Below are 15,459 nucleotides of genomic sequence, written 5' to 3' on the forward strand. Positions count from 1 at the left end.
TAACAATTGAGAATCTTGTCTTCTATATGAGATGAGAAATCTTTTGTTGAAGCAATAATTCCTACAATTTCTCTTGGTATTGCACATGTTGTGTCTTGTTCATTAAGTATCAATGAGATACTTTAGGATAGGTATGAATGTATTGAACATTTTATTCATGAAAATGCTATCATGAATGATTGATATAATATATATTCCTATTGAGATTCTTTCATAAAGATGTTCTTTGTCTTCATTATTTATCTTCACATATATTTGAATCTATAATATATCTATTGGACATATTTCCCAAGGTATTAAATGATCATTCTCTTTATTCTTTGGTTATGAATATTTTGAACAATTGTTGCATTTGATTCTTGAGAAAACTTTTGACTTGTTCGATTCTCTTGGGTTCATAAACTTTTCCGGAAAAATGTTAACACAATAACCATGAATTCTTAGGCCAACATTCACCTTTGGAAAAGAAGAATGTTCTCTTGTCTTGCATGAAATATTCTTATCAATAAATGATAAGGTAGTTGAATTAATTCTTTTGAGGTTCAATCAATACCCTTCTAATATCTATATTAAGTTTATGATATTATTGTTGTAATCTTCTAACGCTACTTTGATTCTTTCATCATTAAGTAGATACTTATCCACACAAAGGAGAATGTTATCTTGTCTTGCAAGAAATATTCTTATCAACAAATAATAAGGTAATTAATTCTTTTGAGGTTCAATCAATACCCTTCTAATATCTCCATTAAGCTTATGATATTATTGTTGTAATCTTCTAACACTACTTTGATGATTTCATCATTGAATAGAAATTTATGCATTTGTTGATGTGAACGGCTTCTTGCTTGTCCACTTATGTGATTATTGTTCCTTAAATAAAACTCAAGTGCAATCGTTAGTAGATCACTATTCATAAAATTTAAACATTTATTTCATAAGGTTTGTTGTCATTAAAATATATATAAAAAATATTTTTACCTCAATAATCTCCTCTTTTTTTATGATTACAAACCTTTTGAATAAATCTTAAATTTTATGGATGGATAAAAAATGCAAGAATGTTCATAGATATGTAATTAAACTCCCCTTAAACATATTGAAGATGTTAATTCTTAACATTATTCATTAATTACACGCATCTTATAACCCTCATATATTTGAAGTACAATTGTAGAGAGCAATAGTATTAATATATTGCACAGAGAAATCATGTGATTGATAAATGCATTCATATATCAAACTTTTCAAGTTTGCATATAACATTAAAGAACATAACATGTATGATGATCAACAATCATTCTAATCTACATTGCAATCAAGATATGTACAATGATAACATAAGTAATATAATAGAATTATATGCAAACATATGCAAATATTTTAACATATTTGAATATTCGTTTACGAATATATATTCTTTTCATTTTATAAAAAAGATGAGGTGACAACAATTTCAATGCTAGTTGTAATAAAAATAATATTTTCTAATAAATCCTCCTAAATATTATGAAATGAATATCCTTTAATATTTCAATTTTCTTGAACACAAACAATATGCCTCTTTGCTCTTAATTTATCGTCTTTCACAAGAGACAACCTTTTAATTTGGACATGATCATGATCACGGTTAGAAATAGATCAAATTTTCACTTTAAGAAATAGCGAGAATCAGCTTATACGAGGAAACAAAAAACAAAATCAGAGGAAAATGACATCATGTCAACTATAATTTCTCTCTTCAGAAACCATTCTTATGCTAAAAATATTTTGTCAATAGATTTTCTCACTTAAATCATTTTAAAAATGACTTTTCACAAAAATTTGCAACACATATAGTAATAATTAGGCACATGTTTAAGTTTACTTTCATTAGTAAATGTGTGTGTATGAGACCTTTTGATTGTTTTTATTTCAAGCTTAAAATACATTTTGAACCTTAGGATATAATCTTTTTGGATTAGTTTTGAGTTTTATAGCAAAAAGAGACACAATTCATTCTCATAAATACCAATTATATATTCTCTTGTTGAAATCCTTCAAAAATAAATTTGAAGCAAGGATATATATTTAAGGCTTATATATGTCTTTGGTCTCTACAAATATATGTCATTTTGGTTTTCGTCCTCGTAATTTTTTTTTATTTACATCTTTGTAATTTCAACTTTTTATTATCTAAAAACAACCTTATTTGTATTTAATAATTAAAAAATATTGATGAGACAAATATTTGATGATATAGAGCATGCTGACTGTATCATTAATGATGATTGTGCATTGTTTAAATTTAAAATTAAATTAAATTCATTAAAAATCCAAAACTAATTAAATAATATAAAAAATTGGCCATCTTCATTTTTAACCCTAAAAACACAACAATGTGGGTTGAGGATGAACATTGCTGTGTTTTTAGGGTTGAAGATAACCATTTTTTTTTTTATTTAATTAGTTTTAGATATTTAATGAAATTAATTTAATTTTAAACTTAAATAATGTCCAATCATCATTAATGATACAGTTAGCATGCTCCATATCATCAAATATTTGTGATAAGGACCTCAAGAGCATGAAGATGATCCATATTTTAATAAATTAGGATGAACTTTATTTATTTTAATTTGATTCATATTTTAAGCATTTGTAACCTCATGAAAGACATATTTTGAATATTATTTTATGAGGCCTTTGCTCTCTAGAATTCTTGAAAGAATTCACTTTAAACTTATCAAGGTTGTTAATCCTTATTGCGTTCTTTTTGGCATATCAATCCCTAGATTGTGGCACCATTTTGTTCTTGGTTCATTTGCTGAATAATAATTTTGAGTTTCCTTTACATCAAACCCTAATAATCAAATTCTATCAATTTTCGTGTTCAGTAACCTACGATCATATCTCAAGTTCTACATACTTGTTTTCGGTGATTCAATAGCCTAACTTGTGTTTCGAAACATCATCTTTCACCTCGTTTTGGAATCGTCCGATTCAGATTTTCGTAGCTCTGTTTATTGTGTTCTCCAGCAATACGCGATTTTGACTCAAATCTGTAAGTTTCCAACCTAAAATGATCCCTAAAGTGATTCATGACAAACATGATCATATCAATTTGCCTTATCAACATTTTTTAATTAAAAAAAAAGGTTGTTTTTGAAAAAAATTGAAATTACAAGGACGTAAATAAAAAAAAATATGAGGACTAAAATCAAAACGACATATATTTGCATGGATCAAAGACATATATAAGTCTACATTTAAAATATGTTGACGAAATACTTTTTCCATAAGCCACATTATAATCTCTAAGTTTTTGAAAAGTCATATTCAAAATATTATACTCAAACGTCAAGCAAAGTATAGGCTACTCAATATATGCAAAACAATTGGATAATATGATAGAGACTATTTTCTAGGACATAAAAATTTGAATTTGCACAAAATGATGTTAATTCATTTAACATTTAGCATGATAATTCGAAAGATGTTATTGTGCAAAGCGTGAACAAAAATCAAGCATAGAATTATAATGATCATAATAGCTCCACATATAAACATTAAAGAACACTATTTCATTTTAAATACATTTTTAACTGAGTGCAATAATTTTGAACATCATAACGCATTTGCACACTTGTTTATGGATATTACACCATCATGAAAATAGTAGGATCAAAGAGTGAAACACATACTAAATTTAGGCCAGGAATTAGGTATATACGTGTACAAATAATGACAAAAAATATGCAGTCAATTAACCTTTGAAGTAATGCTTGCATAAAAGTAGTATGCATTCCTAATTTTCAGAACCATTCAATCAATCAGTTAAATAATGTCATTACAAAACAAGATTAAAACTTATTACAATGCAAATATAATAAGTAACGAGATTGAGTGTACCTCGTTTAGTGATAGTTTTTCACTTGAGATTCAACAACGAGACGTCTTCGAAAATTTTGGAGCTTCTCTTCATGCTCACTTATTTATCTTGATTGATGATCGAGAAGAGATCATTTGAATTTTTTTGTTAAGAGAGTTCCTCTATTATTATATTAATTTAAGATTGTTCTATTTTGACTATGTTGGATAAACCGTAGCCACATTGTTGTCATATTTTTGGAATATCAATCAAGTTCTTATTCCACGATTGTGTCTTTCAATTATTTGATCTTGAGGTGATATTTTTTTACGAAAGGCCAACATTGAAGTAAGTGTAGGAGTTTCAAAAGCAACAAGTTCAAACTCTTTTAAAAGTTATTGATGTTCTTCAACCAGATTGTAAGACCCATAATTTTAAAGTACACTTTATGTATTTTATATGTTTTGGATTTTGGCTCGGAGGCTTTTTAGCCAAAGTTAATAATATTATGGAGTTTATAGGATCAAAAAGTTATTTTGACACCGTTTAGAATTACTCGTCGATAAATAAATTTAAATTAAGTGCGGTAAATCCTTTACGGAGAATTTAATGCGTTACGGGTGAAATGGTAATTTAACAAATATCTAGATATTTTGAGATATTTGTTAAGTTATATTTAATATATATATATATATATATATATATATACGCAAGTGTCAAACGCCCTTGTGTTGGTATAAAGACGGTGAGAATATGATTGTCGGACCAGAGATGGTGCAACAGACCACAGCTAAAGTAAGGAAGATCAAGGAGAAAATGAAGACTTCACAAGATCGCCAGAAGAGTTACGCGGACAAGCGTCGCAGACTTTTGGAATTCGAACAGGGTGACCATGTATTTCTGAGAGTCACACCTACTACTGGAGTAGGTAGAGCCTTGAAATCGAAGAAGTTGACTCCGAAATTCATTGGACCATATCAGATTTCTGCACGAATTGGGCCGGTTGCTTATCGGATTGCATTACCTCCGATACTGTCCAATATCCATGACGTGTTTCATGTGTCGCAGTTGAGGAAATATCTCGCAGATCCATCTCACGTGATCGAACCAGACACGATCCAGCTAAAGGATAACCTGTCGTTCGAAGTACCACCCGTGAGAATTGATGACAGGAAGATTAAGCGGTTGAGGACCAAGGATGTTTCGTTGGTCAAGGTGATCTGGAACCCAATTACTGGAGATGCGACTTGGGAACTGGAGAGCAAGATGAGGGAACAACACCCAGAGTTATTTATCGATGCATAGTTTCGAGGACGAAACTAATTTTAGGGGGGGAGTAATGTAAGACCCATAATTTTAAAGTACCCTTTTATGTATTTTTGGTATATTTTGGATTTTGGCTCGGAGGCTTTTAAGCCAAAGTTAATAATATTTTGGAGTTTTATAATCAAAAAGATATTTCGATGCCAATTAGAATTTCTCGTCGATAAATAAATTGAATTTAACTGCGGAAAATCCTTTACGGAGAATTTAAGGCGTTTCGGGTGAAACGGTAATTTAATAAATATCTAGATTTTGAGATATTTGTTAAGTTATATTTATTATATTTATATATGTTTGTTTGGAGGGAAAAAGAAAGGAAAACTAGAAGGAAGGAAAAGGAAAAGAAAATAGTATATAAAGGAAGGAAGGAAAAAGGAAGAAAGGAAAAACAAAGGAAAGAAATAGAAAGGAAGGAAAATCTTCAATTCCATCTTCTTCCTCTGAAAACTCACGCAAGGAACCAAGAAAATTCATCCTTCTCCATTTTTCGTTTTCGTTGCTTCCTTTCCTTCAAAGCTAGTGACCCAAGGTTGGGTGAGGGTTAGACCAAGGTTTTCGTAACTCCACTCTTCCTCTTTGATTCAAAAACGAAGAAAAACGGTTTTGAGATCCAAACACAAACCCCTCCGTTTCTTCTAGATCCAAACCTCATTTCTCGAAGAGATAGAAGGGAAAGTTGCTCACCTCCGTGCTACGGTGCTAGTGCACTAATTTGGAAGCGGCGTTGCGAGCGGAGATTTTACCGGAATTTCTCGCGGTACCGGAAACGCACGATAAAGCTAACGTTGAGGTAAGGGCTCCTTCCAAACTTCTAGCTTGCATTAGGGACTTATCTGTAGTTGTGTGGGAAGGAATTTGTTAGGGTTAAATGTATCGATTTGGGGAAAAACGAAACTAGTGCGTTATGGGTAAAAACCTTAGAGTTAGGTTTTGTTTATAGTGATGAATGTTTCGTGGTAAATGAATTTGAATGTCATTGTGTATGATTATGGGTAAATGAAACTTGATGTTTGTTAATTGGTGTGGTTGTTGTGAATTATGGTTTGAATGTGAAAGTATGTTTGAATTTGTTTCTGTGGAATTTGAAAACCATTAGAGTTAAACGAGTATTAAAAATGGGGAATCTTTTAATACCTCGGTTTACTTAATGTGTATTTGAGGAAAATGTTTAAGTTAACTGGGCGTTGAGAATGGGGAATCTCTTAATGTCTCGGTTACTTAACTATCGTTTTTGAAAATCGTTTCGGTAAATGAGTATTAAGAATGGGGAATCTCTTAATATGACTGTTTGCTTAACGTTTTGTTTTGAAAATCATTAAGTTAAATCGGTATTAAGAACGGGGAATCTCTTAATGACTTATTTAATTAATGTTGTTTGAAGGTCGTTTAAGTTAAATGGGTATTAAAAATGGGGAATCTTTTAATATCTGCATTTGCTTAACGATTGTTGTGAATGGAGTCTGTGTATGCTCATGCATTTCATTTGGTAAATTGTGTCGACCCGTGATAGGTGACACCTTGGTAAACTGTGCTGACCCGTGATAGGTGGTACGTTTACGATTTACGTTTTTGGTAAATTGTGTTGACCCGTGATAGGTGACACCTCGGTAAACTGTACTGACCCGTGATAGGTGGTACGTTTACGATTTACGTTTTTGGTAAATTGTGTTGACCCGTGATAGGTGACACCATGGTAACTGTACTGACCCGTGATAGGTGGTACATTTACGATTCCCGCTTTTTCTTTTAGTAAATCGTGTTGACCCGTGATAGGTGACACCATGGTAACTGTACTGACCCGTGATAGGTGGTACATTTACGATTTACATTTTTGGTGGATTGTGCTGACCCGTGATAGGTGGCACCTCGGTAAACAGTACTGGTCTGTGATAGGCGGTACGTTTACGATTCCCGCTTTTTCTTTTAGTAAATCGTGTTGACCCGTGATAGGTGACACCATGGTAACTGTACTGACCCGTGATAGGTGGTACATTTACGATTTCCGCTTTTTCTTTTAGTAAATCGTGTTGACCCGTGATAGGTGACACCATGGTAACTGTACTGACCCGTGATAGGTGGTACATTTACGATTTCCGCTTTTTCTTTTAGTAAATCGTGTTGACCCGTGATAGGTGACACCTCGGTAAACTGTACTGACCCGTGATAGGTGGTACGTTTATGATTTACGCATTTTAGTAAATCGTGTTGACCCGTGATAGGTGGCACCTCGGTAATTGGTACTTTGGCCTGCGATAGGCGGTACAATTATGATTTACGGCCCTTCGAGGAGGGTTTTGGTTTGGAATTCCGAGTCCATGCATTTTGGCATATACGCATTGCATTAGGGTGCTTGGCACGCGAGTCGTGTTTGATTCGAGTCTATGTTTGAGTGTTTTGAATTTTGATTTATCGTGGTAATCGCGTTGAAGGTGCTAAGTGTTATGTGTTAATTATTGTGTGTAAGTATGATGGTTTTTGAAATCCCATTTGCCGTGGTAATCGCGTAGGAATTGCTAAGTGTTAGGTTGTGGACTTGATTAGAAATGACTTGAGTTAATTCATGAATTTTTGGGAAAATGATCAGGGAAATCGATTTCCCAATCGATTGGATGGGTAAACGGGGCTTGGCCAAATGGACAAAATCGATTAGCCAATCGATTTTGTAATCAGTTTTCGAAAATCATTTACGAAATCGATTGCCCAATCGATTGGGCCTTAAGTCAGAGACTCATCCATATTCGACTAAATCGATTTGGAAATCGATTGGCTTAAAACCTGGGAGCTCAATACTCACTCAATCGATTGCCAAATCGATTGATTCAGCCCAGGATTCTGTTTTCATTAAAAACCTTCACCCCAATAAAATCCTCAGTTTTAGTTGTATGATTGATTGCTCATGAATCTATCCATGTCTTGATTTGTTATGTTATAATTAGGGGATTGAGAACCTCATGTTGCTTTCATTTTTAATTGGCAAGTATTGTATAAACTTTTCGCATATTGGAAATCCTGTTAAGGTGCATGCTTAGTTGAAAAGTTATTTTGAGCATTTAAAAACTTAATTGCTATGTGTTAACTGTTATTTTTTTGGTTGGTGACCCTTTACAATTATTGTGGAAATCTGGGCTTTGCCCTCAGATGAGAGTCAGGACGGTCCTACCGGTTCGTACCATACGGACGGGAATGGAGATGGAAACGCTTGACTGCAGTTACGTTAGGAGGATCTCACGGGGAGTGTGGAGATCACTCAGGGTGTATAGATTTTTGGTAGGATGATCAGATTAGGATGTTGTATAGGGACTAGGTGTCCTTCTTTTTGGTTTGGAGTATTTTTAGTTTGGAAAACTGTACTTATACTAAAATTGTCAGTTTGACATCTTATTTGAATGGGTTCCATGTACCATTTGTTGTTGTGTAAATGTTTTGGATTTATAATTGGAGATAGGTGGCACCTCGGTAAACAGTACGGACCCGTGATAGGTAGTACGTTTACGACTTACGTTCCTGCGGGAATTGCGTTTGTCCGTGAGAGACTGCGTAGGGGTTTGTCCGTGAGAGACTACGCCCTGGTTTAAGTTAGATGAGAATTAAGAATGGGGAATCTCTTAATGTCTCGTTTACTCGTGTATGTTTTGGTAAGTTGTGCTGACCCGGGATAGGTGGCACCTCGGTAAACAGTACGGACCCGTGATAGGTAGTACGTTTACGACTTACGTTCCTGCGGGAATTGCGTTTGTCCGTGAGAGACTGCGCAGGGGTTTGTCCGTGAGAGACTACGCCCTGGTTTAAGTTAGATGAGAATTAAGAATGGGGAATCTCTTAATGTCTCGTTTACTGAATATTTTGTTTTAAAAATCATTTAAGTTAACTGGTCGTTAAGAATGGGGAATCTCTTAATGTCTCGGTTACTTAATATTTGTTTTTGAAAATCGTTTAAGTTAACTGGGCGTTAAGAATGGGGAATCTCTTAATGTCTTGTTTACTCGTGTATGTTTTGGTAAGTTGTGCTGACCCGGGATAGGTGGCACCTCGGTAAACGGTACGGACCCGTGATAGGTAGTACGTTTACGACTTACGTTCCTGCGGGAATTGCGTTTGTCCGTGAGAGACTGCGTAGGGGTTTGTCCGTGAGAGACTACGCCCTGGTTTAAGTTAGATGAGAATTAAGAATGGGGAATCTCTTAATGTCTCGTTTACTCGTGTATGTTTTGGTAAGTTGTGCTGACCCGGGATAGGTGGCACCTCGGTAAACAGTACGGACCCGTGATAGGTAGTACGTTTACGACTTACGTTCCTGAGGGAATTGTGTTTGTCCGTGAGAGACTGCGCAGGGGTTTGTCCGTGAGAGACTACGCCCTGGTTTAAGTTAGATGAGAATTAAGAATGGGGAATCTCTTAATGTCTCGTTTACTTATGTATGTTTTGGTAAATCGTGCAGACCCGTGATAGGTGGCACCTTGGTAAACGGTACGGGCCCGTGATAGGCAGTACGTTTACGATTTACGTTTGGTAAGTTGTGCAGACCCGGGATAGGTGGCACCTCGGTAAACGGTACGGACCCGTGATAGGTAGTACGTTTACGACTTACGTTCCTTAGGGAATTGTGTTTGTCCGTGAGAGACTGCACAGGTGTTTGTCCGTGAGAGACTACACCCTGTTAAATTGTGAATTGTTGGTTCATTTGGTATGTGTAGTAATTGTGTTATAAGTGTTATGTTTTGGAATTTGGTGATAACATGTTGGATTGCAATACCATTTTGAAACCCATGATGTTGTATTAATTGTGTTATAAATGTTAAGTGTTATGTTTTGGAATTTGGTGATAACATGTTTGCTTGCAATACTATTTCGAAACTAATGATGTTGTAGCGATTGCGTTATCAGTGCTAAGTGTTAGGATTTGAGATTATGTATGAATGTGATTGAGTTAGTTATGAATTTTTGGAAAAATGATGAGGGAAATCGATTTCCCAATCGATTGGATGAGTTGCAGGAAGTTCACTATTTTAACCTAATCGATTTGCCAATCGATTGTATAAATATATCTTTCAAAATCTTTTAAGAAATCGATTTGGAAATCGATTGGCAGAGAGGCAGGAACTCAGCAAAACTGCCGAAATCGATTTGGAAATCGATTTGGCAACCCAGGGACTCATCAGAACTGACAAAATCGACTTAGAAATCGATTTGGTCATGCAGAAACTCAGCAGAACTGACCAAATCGATTTGGCAATCGATTGGCTCAGCAAAAGTCCTTATTTTGAGTTAGATAATCGATTTCTCAATTGATTTATCAATGCTTTGGTCAGTTATGTATTACTTGATGGTTTGAGAACTTCATTTTGAGTTCATTGTTAATTGGCAAGCATTATATGAACTTTTAGCATATGGAAAATCCTTTTAAGGTGCATGCTTAGTTGAAAGGTTATTTTGTGCATTTAAAACTTAAATGTTATGTGTTAACTGTTATTTTCGGTTGGTGACCTTTACAATTATTGTGGAAATCTGGGCTTTGCCCTCAGATGAGAGTCAGGACGATCCTACCGGTTCGTACCCTACGGACGGAAATGGAGATGGGAACGCTTGACTGCAGCTACGTTAGGAGGATCTCACGGGGCGCGTAGAGATCACTCAGGGTGTTTAGTTGTTTTGTAAAATGATCAGACTAGGTTGTCACAGAGGGAACGGATGTCTTTCTTTTGGGGTTGCGTTTTTTTTAAACTGGAAGACTGTACTACTTTTGTTATGTATATATTTTGAATTCATGGATTAAGAATTTTTCCGCTGCTCGTAAATTCTGTTGACTTATTTGTCGTTGTATTACGACTTAAATATTTATCCAAACGTGTGTTACCTTATTTATTTTCCTGTTTTATTTTAATTCCTTTTGAAAAAAAAAATACACTCACGCTTTGAAAAACGGGGTGTTACACAGATCATCATGATAGGTGACATTAGTTTTGATCGGATGAAATATATTCACTGTCAAGAACATTTTGTTTTTGTGGTGAACATTCTGGTATCGCGTCCAGAATGAAGACATGAACCTTTTTGCTCAATTTGATCATTCTCTCAAATCTTTTTCGTTTCTCCACTCCATGATCAGACTTTGGAGTTTTCAAGGATGGCGTTTGATCATTCTCAACTTTGTGATTTATCAAAATTTAAAATTATAGCTATTCTTCTTCACCGTCATATCTTTCATCATGAAAATCAACACATTCATAAAACATAATATGCATAATTTTATCTAGAGTTCAAACCTTAAGATTTTATATTTTATAATATTTATAGAATGATCAGAAAATATGTCTTGATGACATTTTAAATTTAATTTGTCAAAACTTTCTTTATCATGCAAAACATAGCAATGACATTTAAAAAATGTGAAAGTATGTTTGACTTTCTATTTTATAAAAATTCATACGAATATATATTCAAGATTTTTTCTAATAGAGCCAAGATTAAAAACATGTGAATTTATTTTTTTTTGGCTTTTCCCCAAAAAAAATTTGCAACACTTAAAATTGTTCTAACCATTTCTTGTATATTTTTTTTAAAACAACTCCATATTGTGGAAAGTTTTTTGACAAGAAAATCATTTGAATTATCATTTTCAACAAAGAATGATCCGAATGGTGTTTTCTCAAATTTCCCCTAGTCACTTTTTATAAAAATGACAATCCTTTTTTAAAACTCTTTTACAAGGAATTTTCAAAAACATCATCCTTACGCTTTTACCCTTACCGTTATCTGTATTGTTAACCATGACCTTATCTCCTTTCTTCCACCTCGTGAAAATAGCGAGTTTTTGTCTTCATTGGGAATCAAAATCGGTACCTAGGGGATAAGTATCGTCGCCTTTTGTTTTGTAATATCTCGATCCTTATCGTTATCGGCAATGTTAATTACAACATTATCTCCCCCTCCTTCCACCTCATTGAAAGAGGGGTGAGAAGGTCTTCGTTAACAGTGCCCATAACGGTTAGGGTCAGACTTATACAACTTAAAACATGATTTAGTTGAAAGTTCATCTAAGTATAACACATAAGGATTTTTCTTTAAAAAAAACATGAGGATGTTTGTTTTACCCAGGGCCGACTATCAACCTGTGCAACTAGAACATTGGCACAAGGCCTCCAATTAGGAAAGACCCCAATTTTTTTGGTAGTATATCCTAACATTTAAAAAATTGCATTAATATCTAAATTTTGTATGTTGAATACTCTAAAATTTTATATTTGCACTTTATGTCTAGAATAAATACCCAGTTTCCCACCATTGTGAATATGTGATAACGGCTGCAGTCTACCAACCACCATCACGCATCACTAAATGTTATAATCTTAAATCTTGACGGTAGGGTTTGTGGTTTTAGGGGCTCAATTTTTATATTCGAACAACGCCTCCAAAAACATTGAGACGACCCTGGTTTTACCTCAACCATGTGAGGTTTAAAAAATAACTTTAAAGCCAATTTTACAATGTTAAATAATGCTAATTAAGTTATATTCCACATATCAAACATCCTTAATCTACACAAAATTATTTCAACTAATGAAAGATGTACCTTTGGTTTGTTAATGTTTCCAAATGTTACAGGTCCTCCAAATTTTTTGTAATGAGAGGAGACATCATACTTTTCCATTCATGTGTATTGACCATGTATTGTCTATCTATCAATGCTTTTTCTTGATCGTTGGATGATATTCCTACATCACAAGTTAGTAATGATTTTAGTACCCATATTTGTTTAGGTTCTTGATGGTTAGTGTATCTTCTTACAAATTTTTTTTATGATAGCATTTTAACTCAAGATGACCAAACTTGCTACAATAAAAAAATTCTCTTATAACATTATCAACTTTTTTGTAATCAGAATCTTTTAGTCTATGACGAGAATGTTCTAGTACAGAATGACCATACTTGTTAACATAAGAATATTGTCTAGTTTTTTCAAAAAAACTTCTCATGATAGAAAATTGTTTTAAAGTGTCCATATTTGTTATAGTATGAACATCTTTTTCTAACTTTCTCATCTTTCTTTTTTGATACAAAAAACATTTCATAAATCTTTTATTTTTGAGAAGATTTGAACTATAAACCATTTTTCTGAAACATCTCTTCTTCAAATATCATATTCTTTTGAAATTTTTTAGTGGTTTTTACTAAGTTGGTTAAATCATTTTTCAATTCATGAACTTCTATGTTTAAAGAAATACTTTCTTTCATTTTTCAGAATGTTCTGAAAGATGATTTTTTATAATTATTTCATTGAAAATATTTTGTTGCTCAAACATTTTTAAATGAGTTTGCTGCAAATCTTGAATGATTTTAACATATTCATCATTCTTAGTTTGTAGCTCCTCGTTTTGTTTCTTTATCTTATAAATTTGATTTATTAAAAATATACACTTTTGAGATAAAGTGTTTGAATTATTTAGGAGAATTTGACAAATTTTGAAAATCCACATAATCCATGTGTACTACTAAAAGCAAATAGATATGATTTGTAACTTGTTAATTTTAAGAATCCCATTTCTCAACACACTTATCATATATGGAAAAAATTAATTTGAAAACTAAAATGAAGTTATTAGTGTGTTAATACTCTATTTGTTTTTAATTTTTCAAAATATAGATGAGAAATGTTAAGATTGTAGCACCTGCTGATACTATAACACCACCATCCCACTCGACACCATCTCCTATCCATGCCTCAACCCATGAGGTATTTGTCTTTATGCCGACTCCAGGTTTAAGTATTCATACCATGGGTGCCTATTCACAACATTCCCCACATGAGGCTTTGGTAGAGAATAATGTGGAACAAACTTCCGATAGTCATGAGGATAGGGTGAAAATTGGGGACCACAACCAAGATGATGAGGAGGTGGGTCAAGGGAATGTTCCTCCTATCATGCCTGTGAGAGATGATAATGGAAAAGTCATTATACGACCTTATGGTAAAGGGTAAGTTACAACAATTGTTTATTTTCTTAATATTAGAAGCATAAGTATAGACACATGTTATTTATTTAATACTTTATTTCTTCAATACATTAATGCAGACTCACTCCTAGCAACACAGTTGCAGATGCCATTAGGTATGCCATACAAAAACAATTTCGTGAGCCTATCTATGGTTGGAGTGCAACCACTGACATAATTAGACAAGATTGGTTTGAAAAGTTTGCGGTAAGCCTTTAAATATAATTATATGTTCAATTCATTTTTCTAGCATATATAGGGAGAATTGTGTAATCTGTTTTGTTGATAGTAGTTAGTACATATATACTTTTTGTTATTCCCAGGAGAAGGTATCGTGGGATCCTTGTCATAATGATATTGTGAAACGTCTGTTTGAACAAAAGGCCGCTAAAAGACTATCAGATATGCTTACAAAGGTGAGGAAAAAAGGGACTCGACCTAGTTGGATAGGTGAGGAAGCTTGGACTGGTCTTCAAGCATATTGGGAAGGTACATCATTCAAGAACACCTCCAACCAAAATAAGACCAATCGAGCTTCAACAAGAGGCGGGGCTGTCCACACCTCAGGCCGCAAGGCTCATATTGATGTTGCGATTGAGCTCGTATATATTAAATTTACATTTACTTAAAATTAATACAATTTATTGTTATGATTTCTAATTCTGAGTTGTGATCCAATAATCTTGATTTTATTTGTAGAGCAATAACCTTCAAAGAGATTTACTTCCAGATGAGTTATTTTTGACAACCCACAAGAGAAAAAATGGCGCTTGGGTTGATAGTCGCGCATAATCTACATATGTATGTTCTTTATTTATGTAAGTTCTTTATGCAAATTCTTTATATTACAAATCAACCAAAAAATAATATGATGTCATTTATACCTAGAAGAACAATCCCTTTATTATTTAATTTATTTTAGAAATTTGATCATATATTACGTTATTAATTTATTCCATTTATCAGGGAACATTTAAAAAAAATTGGAGGAAGTACAAACACAAATTGGCGAAACAAGTGAAGAAAGTGGTAAAGAGGTAGATGAAGGGACAATACTTAAGTTATGGACTGAATCTGTAGGGGGTCGCACTCGTGGTCGAGTTTATGGTACGAGAGACTTGTCCATTAACGTCCGACAGGGGTGTGTATCGCTTACACAACATTCTCAGAATACTTCTAATTCTATGACTGGGATATCTTTAGAAGCAGAGAGGGCATCTAGAATTAGAGCTGAACAAATTGCTCAGGATGCAGTGGCCCAAGCTCAAGTGGCTACCAAGGTCGCCGAAGAGGCT

At 33.7% G+C, this 15,459-nt stretch overlaps 1 long non-coding RNA gene across 1 annotated transcript; it reads left to right on the plus strand.

Moving 5' to 3' along the window:
* Positions 1-14,040: 14,040 nt before the first annotated feature.
* On the plus strand, positions 14,041-14,951 carry LOC101508396 (uncharacterized). Its single transcript, XR_003471329.2, has 3 exons — positions 14,041-14,364; positions 14,488-14,766; positions 14,864-14,951. It is a non-coding gene; the product is annotated as an uncharacterized lncRNA (long non-coding RNA).
* The last annotated feature ends 508 nt before the right edge of the window (positions 14,952-15,459 follow it).

The sequence above is a fragment of the Cicer arietinum genome, chromosome 1 (genome assembly GCF_000331145.2).
Source record: "Cicer arietinum cultivar CDC Frontier isolate Library 1 chromosome 1, Cicar.CDCFrontier_v2.0, whole genome shotgun sequence".
Lineage (NCBI taxonomy): Eukaryota > Viridiplantae > Streptophyta > Magnoliopsida > Fabales > Fabaceae > Cicer > Cicer arietinum.